Genomic DNA, 15,223 nt, shown 5'->3' on the forward strand with positions numbered 1-15,223 from the left:
TAATATGTTTCTAGGTTTCTCAGCACCATACTCATGCTTGTCGGTTTCACCACAATAGTAAAGAGGCTCTCCTCACACATCAGCTGGCACGCCTTGAAATCTCAAATAATCTTGAACCAAACTCACGCAATCAATATGCAATTAATAAACGTTACAAGACATTTCTATTGTCTCAAAGCTGTCATCAAATGATAGTAACCAGTTCATATCACATATTTGTATTTGGAAATAGTGTGGAAACAATGCTAAAATCTTATTATTAAACGACAAATGCCAAATTGAGGCTATAGCGCGGCAGGAACCAAACGTAGGCCACCTTTCTAGGGACCGTTGGATATCCACAAGGCAAAATAGCATTCTTAAATCAATGCAACAGATCATCTAGCAGTCTCAACTTGTCGTGTACCACTTGTGTGCATGTAATCTCAGTTTCAAGATGACAACACATATCTTTATGCATGGATTTCCGTGTCTGTATCTGGGGGGATTGGTGCAACACAAGAAAAGTTTATGTGGCGCAGACTTCCACCCACTTATTATTCTCCTCCCATCCACTGCCTCACATGCTCTTCGTTATGCACAGCAAAATACATGCCACATTCACTCGGAGGGCTGATCAGCTGCATGGAGACGGATATGCTAAAATAGAAGCCAGCCCAAGGACACGAGACGGGCGCTCAGCGATAAACGAACCTCGAGGGATGAGAACCTTCATTTCGTGAAATGGTAAACAATTGATAAGGACTAAGGAAGTTTGTTGGCTCGTGATTATAAGCTTCGTAAAGCATGTCAGCAAGTTAGTGAGTGATGCAACCAAAGGAAGATGATTAAAAGGTCTTTATGTTATCCCTGGAAATGTTGCAAGAGAACCAGTTAGAACGCTTTTTGTGGACAATGCCATTCAGCCAATTATTTATTTTGAGACATGCCATAATGAATATTTTTACTGTAGCTGCAGCTAATGATTACTTTGTTTATTTCGTTGCACATCTTCCTCCTTATTTGGTGAGGGAGTATCGATCATATAGTGGTGCGAATGAAACATCTGATCTGATCTGGCACGGTTGGAACTGTTGACATGTTGGAACTGAAAGATGGTAAATGAAGATATAATTATACTATTCTACCATGAATTTGGAAATTACGCGATTCTGAATGGTCAATTAGAGGTATCTGATCACAATTACCACTTCTAAACTGCCGATTTGACTGTGGCAAGCTGATATGTATTATAGAAAAGTACTCCTGTTTCAGTCATAGTCAATGGGGCCATGAAATTAATAGTATGTGCAGTTATAAGTTAAAAAATGTAAAAAGGCGGTTTCTACAATATTCAAAGTGCGAGGCAATTAGCGGTTTCTTAAATATTCAATGTGTGAGGCAATATTTTTTGGGCGGAAAACACGATGGATATCGTGTATTTTGGGGGCTGTTTTACACATGATAGCCGATTTTGACGCCATATTTTGTGCGCACAATATAGTGACGTGCAGCGTAAAACTAAACCTTCCAATGCCTTTTTTATATGATTGTAAGTAATAATGAGGATAAAAAATGTTTGAGCATATACGGCACATACCTTTATTACAAGGCTAGTATCGTAGTTTAACCTGACAACCCATTCAAAACATTGGACTGAACCCTTGCCGCATCACTCAATATCGTGGCCAACACCATCTAGTTCGCGTTCAATTTCGTCATGGCTCCAAATTCTGTTTAGCGCTGTTAAATCTTCGGGTAACGTTATATCATATGATTATGATAGAGTACAACCTCGTTAGCCCAGACCCTGAAATCCGGAATCCCTGCTCTCCGGACGATTCTGTTACGTACGTTCACATATATTCATCTGCCCTTCTTGAGGGTAATGTTTATCCGGACGAATTCAGTAAGATCAGTCCTGATTAACGGTGTTACACTGTGTCAAAATTAGTTGTATAGCTTTTTAAACAACATATTTTAAAATAAGTAATAACAATGTGATCCCAATGTTTCCATAATCATAAGAAATCTTAATATCCATTGTACGATTCCAACTATATCATAAGAATGTTTTTAATCACTACCAAATAGTGATGATACCAGGTGTTTGCAAAAAGGTGACGGTATCCTGCCCCACCGATCTCATCAGTCACAAACACATGCAAAAGCAAGGCAATTGTACACCTGGACAAACACGGGAACATAATTTTCTGGTACAAATGAAAATAGGGAATTGCATCGGACATCAGTTTGGTCAATGATGCGTCAATTTGGAAATATCCTTCACTTATCTACCACTAAACCTTTTGAAGCTTTCCGCCTGACTTGAATAGAGTAACCATGATCAAACAACGTTAGAGCAAGAGTCGTTTGACGCTCTTTAAAGGCCTGGAAGCACGAAGCGTCATTCAAGTTGATGTGATACTTCTGTTGAAAACAACAAACACTCACGTTACAGTTTCGTGTTTTAAATAATATTTATCCTGCAATTTACATTGCATGTGCTATTATTGTTGTCATATGTATTAATTTGAATTTCTGTAGACTTCAAAGTTGTAGGTCACGCTGTCAAAAGGCACACACAAATGTCATTACTACTGCGTGAGAGATACAGTGTAGATAGATTGACAGGACGCGCGTGGGGAGACGCTCGTGACAATCCTGTTTAATAATTCCGCAACTCTCAGGTTGCGGGAAACTAGAAAGGTTTAAGTAGTTCGCCAGACATACCTCTCCCTTTCAGAAGAGGACAGCAGCATTTACCATCCCATGAGAACCGTGGTGTAATTATAGGTGATGCTAAGGACAGACTCGCGTACAATGAGTTGGTCTGACGCCAACTGTGAAATATTGCTATCGACGAGTCATTGTCAGTGGACAAGTTATTTACACTTCACTACAATTTCTCAATTATGGATCTACGTATTTCGAATGGCACAATATCCCTTTGTGGAGATATTGGTCATGTGCTTCAACTGAATTTATTGAGTGAACTATCAATATGGAATGGATTTGACTTGAAAACAAAAGCGGCAAACGTTTTCCCTGATCACTGTTCACCCGACATATGATACATGTCAAAATTGCATCGGACATAAGTTTTGTCACTGATGCGTCAAATTTAGAAATGACCTCCAAGTGTCTACCATTTAACTTTTTTAAACCTCTACTGAGACATTGAATGATGTCACTCAGTCGTCTCCTTTATTTCTAGTTCAGGTGGGTAAACCAGTGGAAGGGAATTGGCTATTTGATGGACAGGTTATTGAACGATATAAGATAATCGATATACCTGAAGCTTAAGTCAAACCTCTTTGCCAAATTACCTTGTTTTGACTTTGCCAATGCGAGCAGAAATTCTGATTCATATGCATAAAAAAAAGATCAGCAAGAAGGGGAGCGCAATTGGTGCCCATGAGGATGTCTACTTCTTACCTAAATGTCTTACCCCAAAATGTCCTTAGATGTTATCAATGAGGAAGTCCAGCATTTCACATATTGTTTTCTCAGTAACTTAACCCTCATGGTGCCTGGACGTCAGCCAGCCTGCATACCGCCGAACTGTGATGACGTCTCTGTTTCAAAAACGTATACATTGTATCAAAAGTGTTACAACGTCTTTATTTCTTCACACAGTGTAACCAAATTGTATAACATGCAACAAGAGTTGATTGTCTTTCCATCAGTAACTCAAGTCACCAAATCCAAAAGATCTATGCACTCAGTCTGCCTAGCCATCGATAAAAGTGCTGGTATTATAAGTTTTTTACTTTTCTACATTAATCGTATATGAACGCACCCGAATATGGCAAGCAAAGTCAAGTAAGCGCCCTTGTTTGAAATCTAAATGTCCAATAATTCATATCATTGGCAAGTACATGTCCTAACAGTGAAAGACATATGACAATTATGTTGAAGTACACATTCACTGAGAATTTTCCGGGAGTTATATTTACCGATAAAAACTCCCGATGAAATTGTGCGTGTTTTTGACGTCAAAACAAAATTGACGGAAGTGGTCGTGATTAATTCATACGCAGACTATTTAAAAGATTATGTCACAAAACGAATGACAGTTTTGAATGTATATCTTGAAGAAATCCGGGCTACGTCCGTGTATGTTTCAATGACCGTGCTCTTTTATTAGTGTTAAAAACAACTTCGGGGTAATTGACATCGTACATTTTCATGGGGAAAAATGTGAAAGATCGCTAAACAGCCCTAACAAATACTCAAATTGACATCGCTCAATATCGGGCATCATTATTATTTCTTAATAATTAACAAGATTATACAAACGTAATACCACCCAAGAGTAAGTACATGTAGATTCAATCAAAATTGTTGAAACCTTTATCATTGGCAGCAAATCTATTCAACAAACCTATTTTCGATCACTGGCAACTCGGGCGCCATATGTCATTGTTTCACTATGACCACCAGAAAACATACATCCTCGTCTCAGCTAGTATTTTGCACTTGGCTGCCTTACTTAGACCTTTGCTCATAATATACTTGTGTGGCCAGTCCATGAAATACCACTTTTTCTTTCATTTATGCATTTGATTTATAAATACGACTTTAGAAGTACATTTACACCTAGCTATAGGTATGTACATGTACATTTAAGGACATACGTGATAGTTTATTTCCAGTAGTTTCCCATTCCATCTCTTTCTACTAAAGGAAAAGTTTGAAATAGATAATGATCGTAGGTCAATGAAAGTAATGGAATTATTTGTCATAAAAGGAAAAATATATTCTTGGTATTGAACTTCGAAAATTTAACCAGCCAAATCTTTAATATCAATGGTTTTCAGTTACTATGTCCTTCCTTTTTTTTAAATTTTGGCCTAGAATCTAGCTAAACTACAGCTTGGAGGGAAGATATTACAAATTAAAATGGTGAAAAAAGAACCACAAGAATGCTTTGATTTTGCTCTTAGACAAATATTTATTTATTTATTTAGTTCATACTAAGGATACAAAACAAAGTAATTACTACTATGTCACTGATCGAAGTATTTGGTAAATTAGATAATGCAGAATGAAAAAAAGACATAAATAAAACTATATAAAACATCAAAACGAAATCACATTTACACTGAAAACATTTTGTCTTTTAGAAATCGATTATCAATATATTGTGAGTAGATCTAATTACTTTTACTGTTGATGTTATTAATTGAACCATTCGAGATTCTAATAGATGAAGCTAAAATATTAAAAATCTAGGTTGTTTAATATTGGATCCATTTTGACAGCTTTCTCACTGTAAAAAAATACATTTCTTACTCAACTAAATGCGCATTATTTTTGGAATATCAAGCCTTCAAACAGATATGAAAAGCACACGTCAACATACTAAAATTAGAAAACTGCGCCAAATATTCCAATACTTTTAGTCAAATGATAAGCGGTCCCATTCACTCGTCAGTCGCCGTAGACATTTTGCAATCGTGATGTACTAGATATGCTTTCTAGTTCAGTCAAAGAGAAAATTGTTATTTGGAAAATGAAACCACGTGTTTCCATTATACTACCACAACATTAGATCAGCTGTTTCATGACGTCATCCACGTCACTACACGCGAGGTCAAATCACGCGCACCTGTCCAGACGACAAATTCACAGCGGCGGGAAATCACCGACCGTCTATAAGCCTATTCGAATAAAATTGCAGATTGTAACGAAATAAAATTAAGTTAACTCATTGCTGACATTTCAGATGACATATCAAATAAGTGTTCAAGATTTGCAAAAGATTATCATATGTTAATCGAGAGTACAGTGTACATCAATAATTTGTAAATCTAATATTAATATTAGATCTAATATCCATGGCAGAATGTTGGAAATACGAGCTGATAATATATTCCATTTTCTGAAGAGATAAGTAATGTGTATTTGATGATATATATGCATACACAATTGGTTATCAATTATCTTGTACAACCACAGCGTGTACCATGTGCATTAGACACACGGACATACTATTTCTGCAAACCAATCACAGCGCCATTATAACAGTTTCAATAAAAGGAAAAACAAAACCAAATCGAACTTAACAGCACAGCGTATCCATAAGCGGTTAACCCAAATACAAAAAAGGTATTGCTGTCATCATTGTAGAAGTTATGTTTATGTTTTCAATAGTTGTATTATGTTTGTATCGCATGTACCATCGACAGAAACGGGGCCGAGCTGTCACATGTTGAACCGACCTTGACACAATTTGTTTACAATATGGCGTCGACTCACGTTAGATGTCGTGACCACACTTTTGAAATCTCCATTTGCGACAAAATGTGAAATAGTTAGGGCAAGTCACTCACGCGGTCAGGTAGTTTGACCAATCACACATGACTCTTAGTCATTTCATATGAAAAAAGTAGCAGTTATTTGTCTGAACGGGCGAGCATGTAGGACAACCGGTAGACAAGAAATCGCGGCACAGATATGATGCGAACGTGCCCTGTCGATCACTTCGGGCTTGGCCATTCAATGTTTAGGTTTTGATCATGAACTTCCTGCCCATAAATATACACTATACCACCTTAATATTAACGATTATAGCTTTCTTTCAATATCTTTTATTTGAATATTTTCTGTAAATCAACATTATAAACAAAAAGACAATCTGCCCTGTCGTTTCGTCTCTAGCGCCGTGCTAAATCGCCATGACACACAGTCGATAAACATATGCAATACTTGAACAAAAAACTTCCGTGGCCGACGAAACGTTAGTACTGTTACGCCACTAACTGTACAGTGGGGACAAGTAAATCTTTCTGACCAGTCCGATCAGATATCTTTTTCAAATTGGCTTTCTGATATAATAATAGTAACTTAAGTGTATGTGACACGGGTGCATAATAAAAAAATTGCCTTCATTCGCATGAAGTTCAACATGGCAGAAAAAGATCGAGAAGCGCGGTTACCACTTTACTAATCTCGCCAGATTTCGCAATCCGTAGCACTGCATAAAATATGAGTTACACGATATTAACGCTGAGATGATTAGGGTGATGATGGTCATAATTTCATTCAATGAACGTCATAAATGTAATCGAATTATACACTGTCGTTTTCTCATGTGTACCGACCATTCCGCCATTACCGACAGTCGATAAAAATATACAAAGCGTGTAAAAAAACTTGTTCGTAAAGGAGTGAACAGAAATTTATTTACGTGAATAAGTATACAGTTGTGAAAAACATGTCTTTCTGACCACTCTGGTCATATTATTTCTTATGAATAAGGATTTTGTCTGAAAATATTTACGTGTATGTGACATGGGTGCATAATCAAAATTCGCCGTCATTTGCTTGGTGTTCAAACATGGCAGAGAAAGGCCACATTGCTATGCGTATCGTGTTCCTCTATCTATCCGTCCAGCGTGAACTCAATTGCCAGACAAAAGAAAATTTGCACTTGCACATTGGATTTGACCAAAAAATTATAAATGTTATCAAAACGTCACTGAAACACTGCAAACCGCAGCTACGTGTATGATACCCGTATCAAATACATTACCATCGAATAACCATTTCGTGTTTGTTTCCGTTTTAGCAGCCATCAACAAGTGTGTATACTTTCCTTTTCCCCGGTAGTTTATAGCAGAAACAAAGACAGCTGTGACCATGGATATTGTTAATTTGGCATTATTTGTCTATTATATAATACTGGTTTATAAAATTAAAACATATATAGTTGTTATTATCATTGGGGTATATTTTATATGTATATGAGCTTCAATTAACCATGATCTTGCTATTCCAGAGGAGACTTTAATATAACAGTCTACATTGAAACTATATATGTTGCCGACATAAGGTTTACATATAAAGACACTTTTAAAATACGTCCTTTGATAATTTGAATATAAACAGAGGAGCAAAAGAAATTATACCTCTTAGTTGATTTTATCATGTGTTTGATTTTCAATTAAAAATATCTTAAGTAAGCTATTTTATATCAAAACATTAACTGTACTGGCACTTAGTCAGCACTCAAAGAATTCTTCACCATGGTTTTAATTTTTTTAAATATAATTTCATTCAAAACTTGTAAAAATTAAACAATAAAATCTTATAATACACAACTGTTGACTGGTATCCTCGACATCTTATCTTCACATCTAAATTCACTTTATTCGGCACAAATTTACATTTAAAAAATAGTAGGGGTCATGTGGTTGAAAATTCAGTTCTTTCAATTTCCAATAACATAAAAATAATCTCGATATACTTTCTTTTGCCACTCAGTTTACAAGGTATTCGTATGTCAGTACTACAATGTATATGAAGCTGAAAGTAAAATATTTGATTCTTAATGTTCTAAATATATCCAAAGATATTAACATGTGTATTTTGGTTCAATGAATTTGAGGAAGTCAAATGTTAAACCTTGTAAAAAGTACGTCATAACCGAAACGGCAGTTCAACATCTACCGGTTATCAACAGGTCATTGCAATTCGTATGTGTGTATCCGTATGTTCCAATGTTAATCTGTCACCAAAACACATCCTATATTACAGACATAGATGAAAAGGATGAATATTGCTACAAGACCAGGGACAAACATCGTCTGCAAATAAAGAGAAGCCTGTCAACAAAGACATAGAAACCAATACCAATTGACTTCAAAGGATTCACTCAGCAAGCAAGAAAGAAAAGGTTGGCCGTCAGTCTCAGTGTCTGGACGTCAGTGTCCACTGTCAAAAATCGTGCGCTGAAGTATTTATTCTAGGTGAACAAACATGAGTGACAAAACACATCTCAAAACCATCAACATTCAGTACTCGTGACCCTTACCCTTCGGCTTTTTATTCATTCAAATGAATATTCGTACATCAAAGGTGCGTTTTGCGATTAGTCCTTTAATATTTCTGGAATATTGATCATCTTTTGTTTATAAGATAATATATTCTCAGATAATAGAGTCTAACGTAGTCTATTCCTCTGAGATGCTTGACACAGACAAAATGCAATGAGCTCGCAGTGCTGTGTTATTCAAAGCAGCATAACATGTAAATAGAATCACACCCTTTCCATAATCATAAGAAATCATAATCATAATCATAATCCAGAGTCCACTGATCGACACCGACGATATCACAACCATCAATCGCTATCAAATAGTGATGAAACCAGGTGTTCGAAAAAACACCGTTGGCGTCCGTCCCAACACATGCAACCAATGTATAAATCAAGTGTTCAGGTGAACAAACACGGGAACGTAAGCGATATTAACAATACGTACATGTATCTTGTAAGGACAGAATGAGAATTGTAATACATCATTCTGTGGAAAATGGCACTGTATTTCTACTGTAAACCCTGCCTAACCCCAATAATGTGAATAAAATCGGAATAGTTTTCAGTGATATTTCACTGAACATTAGCAACAATTCATTTGTGAATTCGTAGAATGTTTTTTTTGCAAAATAACCAAATGTGTAGACGCTGTGTTTGATAACGAATTAGACCATCTGTGGTTCCAACTCTAAATTTATTGCAGCTGAACCATAAAAGAAAGAACTCTATCATTCTGAAGAAATTTATCCTCAAATTAATTACAAACAATTCTTTAATAGGTTTCGATATACCTAAACATCCCAGATTGTAGTTCACTACTATGATCATGAAGACCCGCTACACTATTTCTTTGGTTGTTGCAATTATGATCAAATTAGAAGCAAAATATTATATTACATAAAAGGATATGATATTAATACAGAACTTTACGGATGTGAAGGCGTATCATGTGAAACAAATCAAGAAATTCTTCTATCTGTCCATACTTTCATCACATATTTTGAAAGATTAAACTTAATTATTACACTAAACCCTCACACATAATATATATGTATGTTGTGTACATCATGGAGTACTTAATATTACGTATAATTCCATCATTCTGACTGTCAAAACCGGACACTGCTGATAATCCTTGATAACTGACCACAAGGTATTTTTGTGTAAATAGCGTGTCCACACCTTGACTATCTTCTATATTGGGAGGGGTAATAAAGGAAGCGCTGTCTTGCCTACCGATTCCAAAGTTCAGCTGAAATAAAAATATGTTGAAATTATGGAAAGAAACATTTCAAGATTAACTTAACAAACGTCTTTCTTCAGGTGAGTCTGGGAGGTTTTCTTATTCAAGTACACCTGATATCAGCCTGCGCGTTTCTGAAACCGGGGAAACGGGTACCCCAGTCGTCTAATGCGCCGCAATTCGCTGTTCAGAGTTGCGTCCCTTGGGCACGCCAGAAACCTAACATTGTGGGTTCGAATCCCGGTTCGCCCCGATTATGTTTTAGAGTTTGTCAGCACCATACCCGTGCTCGTTGGTTTCACCGAAGTGGGAAACGTCTAAGACCTGCATCACTTCGGGCTTTCCTCCCACATTAAGCTGAAACGCCGTGATATAACTGAAATACTGTTAAAAGCGGCGTTAAACATAACTCACTCATTCACTCTTCTTAAACAAACTGTATTCCATGCCCTTGTCACAATCTTTGTGTGAGATGATGAGTTATTTCATGTGTACAATTTGAAACAAGAATATCTGCATACAGTAAACTATTTTTTATATAATATGGATTTAATAAATACCAATCTGCAACATTTTATCCTACATAATGTATGATGTTGAAATACATTTTACATTTGTTTATTTGATTGCGGTTTAACACAACACTCAACTATTCGATTTCATGGTTGAAGTTTTGTGTTCTTTGATTCTTGTGTTGATGGGACGGGATGTTTCACCTACCATCCAATCAACCATCTCAAACTGCCCATATCACAGCATCAACTGGGAAAACGTCCAAATCCTCTCCAACAATCTCCATGACTTCACTAAAAGAAACCTAAAAGAAGCAGTCTACATTCGCCGCCACAAGCCATCAATCAACAGAGATCAAGGCTGGTTCATCCCATCCGCCTACTATGAACACATTCAACAATAACCACCCTACCTATGTATACTTAATCCTGTTTATTTGCTTCCACGTCATGCATTCCCTGTCCATCATGCTGTGACAGTATTATCCTTTTTATTTTATTATATAACCTACTTCAGATGTTCAGATCCCCCATGTATGCAATTGTTAATACTCCACCTACTATATATACTCTGTGCCATGTTAATAATTCAGCCTTGCTTGGCAACGGTAGACGGGTCTACACCTAAACGTCGTCATTGCAGTAAAATTACAGTTGTTATAAATTATGTCTACTTTGTCATCCGTCAACTTCTAAAAAATGTTTATCAAACAATTCGTATCTAACCATCAAAGATTGCTGTGGACCAATTCTATCCAGGAAATCCCACAATTTCTTTTTTAATTTGACCCAAAATGAATCAGAAACCGGGGTACTCTTCATTTTCCTAATTTAGTCAGTCATTTTACTCAACCGATTTCTAATTCACAATTAAGGAATTAGTTGATTAAAACGGCAGCGATATTTAGACCATATTGACGTGGTGGAATATCTCAAGTAAGATACATGTTTGCCTGGGACAAATATTAACGATCATGATGATCTTTAAAAACCTATTGTTTTCCATGTACATACTTGTCTTTCATTTTCAGTTCAACATTAATTCAGAAAAGTGCACGCATTCAAACAAACTCAAGCTGTATAAGTAATGATGTCTTATTAACTTTATTCTTCAGTCCGAAACACAAGACTCGCTGTTTGACCTTCTATTTCAAATGCCAAGGGCTTTCAGGAATCCGAACAATTCGATTTCAGTCATTGGGAAAAACCTATCAGTGTCATTTTGTATTCATTAATCATCTCACATGAATAATTTGTAACAGAAAACAAGCTGCATCCATACATGTTGTGGCGTCGTTTGTGCTTTTTCGTATTTCGTGACGATGATGTCAACAAGGTACCAAGCTTTCTACAAGATTACTTCTTATAAGATTTCCAGCATACAGCGTGACGTCTAATTTGATTAATATGGGATGATATCAAATGCTATGTCAGCAGAAACAAACCTGACTTTTTCCTGAATGATCTACAAATTCCAAATGTCAAATTAATAACTAAATATATGATAATGGGGAACTAACAATAATTTTCATGTATTTGATTATTACTCCAACCGATTAACTTCATTCCCATCAATCATGAACGTAGAAGACGAAGAAGCGGTAGGGAAACTGATACACGCGACACACGAATAATTATTCATGATCAAGGCTGACCTGTGATTACTTTTGAAGAACGGAATGTGTTACAATGATATGCTAATGTTCCAATATCATAAAATACAACACAGCGGGTGTTCGTGACCCTCAAGAATATCATGGCTGGCTGCTTGCAACAGGGTGTAATTGCTCCGAACAAATGCTTTCATCAGATGGCGTGTTAAACGTAATGATGTATAAATAAAAACAAAAGGAAATACGTTTCAACGCAACCGCTTTGTATTCCTGGTATACCACTAATCAATCGTTTGTCTGAGCGGTTGATGTTCAAACATCACAAGGATGGCAGCTGGAACATGTATGAGGTTAGCAAAGATAAATCGGAAAACGAAATGACTAAAAAATTGGCTCAATGCGAAGTATGATATTTACCTTGTCTAAGGTAGCAGTTTTTATATGACTATTACATATTACAGCCACTACGGTAGCCTAAGCATGTGATGTTCGTTACTGGAGTCCAACGGTGAAGACACATATAATCATACATGGTAACGTAACAAGGCGATGAAAGAAGTCATGAAAGTGTCACTACAAGGTTGAGGGTACAAGTTTGTAAAAGGCGCCATAAAACAATCCACATTTCGTTCATTGCTACCTTGCCAAAACGGAGATTCAACATTTACATAAGTTACTCCTTCTCCACGACAAAGGCGATGTGAAATGTTCAAAGGGATATTGTCAGTCAGTACGGCCATCTGTCGGACAGTATGATCCTACAAGAAACTACGTACTGGTCATACTAATACAATTTACATTCGCACAAAATGTATCTTGTTACAACATCTGTAACGGGGGTTGAAAGTAGAGCCCCCGTGAAGATCCGGGTAAGAATTGGTGTTCAGCAATCCAATTAACAATTAACATGGTGGTCAGGATCGCTGATTCGGCTGATTGCATGTCATCGTATCCCAATTGCGTAGATCGATAATCCTATTGTCAATTATTGGATTGTCTCATTCAAACTTGATTATTTACAGATCGACGTCTTTTAGCTGGAATATTGCTGCATGCAGTGTTAAACAAGAAATAAATTTCCCATTAATCAATGTAAAGATAACCCGCATTGGTTGTCAAAGTTAATTGGTCAAAATACTTTAATAATGAACTCCGATAGGATAGAATTCATGTTTCTGTGTTTTTGCCCCTACCATTTTAGGTTCAAACTGACCTATGTACTTACAAGAGTTTATTAATAAATAACAAGTTTCATATCATTAAGTATTCATTTATGTATCCAATGTATTTGAATATGAAAATAAATTTGAATATATAACAGATAGCAACTAAGTTCAAATTCAGGCATATGTGCATATCGTCCAATATATATGATTATTATTTTAGAACAGTTTCAGTAACATAATTATGTTATAACAATCAAATCAAATAAATACTAAATAAATATAATGTATAAATAAGTAAATAAATACTCTTGAGGTCAAATGTACTAAAAAAGCATAAATGATATAAAAGTATACTTAAGAGTAAAAATTATTCAAGGGATAAACAAATGCATAACAATGAATAGTTCACAAACCATGCGTCAAAGTACAGTTATCTGCAGGATGAAACAGCCATGAAACAAAGTCATAATTGTTCCCTTCGTCTACGACCCTGTGCTCAAGCTGCCAGGGGTTGCGTGTTTCAAGTCGTTGTTACACACGTCGTCCCCAGTGCTTATCAGGGACTGAAACTGCCCCCATGGCCATATGGATGGAGCGTCTGACCAGAGAGAGGAAGGTTGGTGTTCGATCCACTGGCCGTTTCATTCCGCTTGTTCCTCTGCATGGCGCTCGGCTTTGGGGAGATAAAACAAGGACTGGTCGTCTCGAAGTCAGTATAATGTGTTTGAGTGGGGTATCCATGTTAAACTTCGGCATGATATCCCAGGCTGGCACTATCAAACCGGCATTAGTACGGGTTAGTACAAGCAACCACACACACGTGCATGTACGTCGCTATATTAGTGCAATAATCTTGAACGGGACGTTAAACCCAATTTCACCTCACCTCAGTTCACCTCAGTTCACCTCAACTCACCTCACCTCACCTCAGAAACTCAGGTCAGATGAACATATTAACATTATTCTGCATGGGAGTCGGTACATGCTCGCGGAACGCGTAGAAGTGCGCTGTCGTCCTTTAATATCATGGACATTTTGCAAGAAAAGGAATGACTGCACGCTCCGGGATTTCTTCTCGATAGCTGATTACTGTCAAGTTCTCCTTTACGATGCGATAGTCGATTCGGCCCCTATATCCGAATATGGTCGAATTGTGATGCTTTCTTTCTCAAAACTATGCATTTCCATGACGCAGAAATCCTTACATGTGTCGTCGACGCTGTGTCTGTGAGCAGGTCATCATCGACATTCAGATTGAATCGCTATAAAAGCAACGAAACATATTTCCATAATCATAAGAAATGTCTACAAAAAGCAAAGTCGAATGTGCGATTCCGACTATAACACAAGCATGCGTTTGTGAATCACTAAAAAGTTATGGTACCCGGTGTTTGCGAAAAGGTGACTAGCGTATTATGCCCTAACGGTGGAATCTGATGGCATACCTTTGCAGTCTGGTCCGTCTAAAGTACTGGCCAACGAAGAAGTGTCCGGCGGTGATGTCTGAACAGAATGGACCTTCTTACAGAACGATAAGGTCCTTTCCAAGCTGTCAGAGAGGCTGTCTGACCAACTAGCTGGTTTTAACCAGAAGTGAAGAGTAGTCACATTTCCGCTGCCATTGCGAGAACGCTTGTTCGTGATTGTGTGTCGTGAATTCTCTTCCTTGACATACTATACATTATTCCTCTGTTAAAGTTGAGACGATTTTCGATTGAGACACATTATTATGCCTCCAGTAAGTAAGTGTTTACGCACAAGGAGTATACTTACCTCCTTTAACATCTAAAGCATACATGATTTCGTCAGGTTTTTTCTTGTATGTCTATCACAAATGGAGCTAAGCATAATTTTACCAAAGTCAATCTTATAAATCCTCTGCTGTT

The sequence above is a fragment of the Haliotis rufescens genome, unplaced genomic scaffold, assembly GCF_023055435.1.
Source record: "Haliotis rufescens isolate VD_foot unplaced genomic scaffold, xgHalRufe1.0.p SCAF_1, whole genome shotgun sequence".
NCBI lineage: Eukaryota > Metazoa > Mollusca > Gastropoda > Lepetellida > Haliotidae > Haliotis > Haliotis rufescens.